Source organism: Limulus polyphemus, unplaced genomic scaffold (assembly GCF_000517525.1).
Source record: "Limulus polyphemus unplaced genomic scaffold, Limulus_polyphemus-2.1.2 Scaffold1317, whole genome shotgun sequence".
NCBI classification, from domain to species: Eukaryota; Metazoa; Arthropoda; class Merostomata; order Xiphosura; family Limulidae; genus Limulus; species Limulus polyphemus.
In genome coordinates, this window is record NW_013666927.1 from 120,775 (window position 1) to 121,805 (window position 1,031).

The following is a 1,031-nucleotide window of genomic DNA, read 5'->3' on the forward strand; positions in this document are numbered from 1 at the left end:
GTATTTTTGTTAACAAAGATAATAATAATAAAAAATGATTAACATGTGACTACATCATCAACATTGTAGTCTACATTTAATATATCCCAAAAAGTTACAAGTAAACCATTATTTTAACAAGACATCTATTATAGCATAGTGTACTACATGCCATTTTTGTCTCACATACTTTCTTAATTTATCCCTTATTTGAACAAAGCAAATATTGTTTGTTTGTTTGTTTTGAATTTCGCGCAAAGCTACACGAGGGCTATCTGCGCTAGCCGTCCCTAGGTGTAGCAGTGTAAGACTAGAGGGAAGACAGCTAGTCATCACCACCCACCGCCAACTCTTGGGATACTCTTTTACCAACGAATAGTGGGATTGACCGTCACGTAATGACGCCCCCACGGCTGAAAGGGCGAGCATGTTTGGCGTGACGGGGATTCGAACTCGCGACCCTCAGATTGCGAGTCGAGTGCTCTAACCACCTGGCCATCCCGGGGCAATCAAATATTATAGCATAGTAAATAATTTACTTTACATTATTTGTCCTAATTATCATACCTAATGTTTTGTTTTATAAATATTGAATGAGACATTTACATTATCATTATTCAGCCCACTGTATTTTTAAGTTCCGATTTAGTACACATTTAATGTACTGTAGTATAGTTTCACTTCTATATTTAAATTTGCATAATATACTTTTTACAATTATCATTTTGAAAATGACGTATTGTTCATGATAACATGTTTATTTAAATCTCTAAATAATATACAATAATTGCATATACACGCTTACTGTTTCACTGTATAAGTATATATGTATACACACATACATATATAATGCAATTTTCACTAGTTATAATGCTTGGCTTAAAACATATTCTTATGCTAACTTCTACGTCTGTTGTTCTGTTTTCATTCATATTGTTACGTCTCCAGTCGTTAGTTAATTTTCCGTAACTTCATTCCCACGAAACTTTAGCGACACAAGTCCTTTCTTAATAAATACAGCTTATAAACAAATTTTCTTTATGCATAAATCA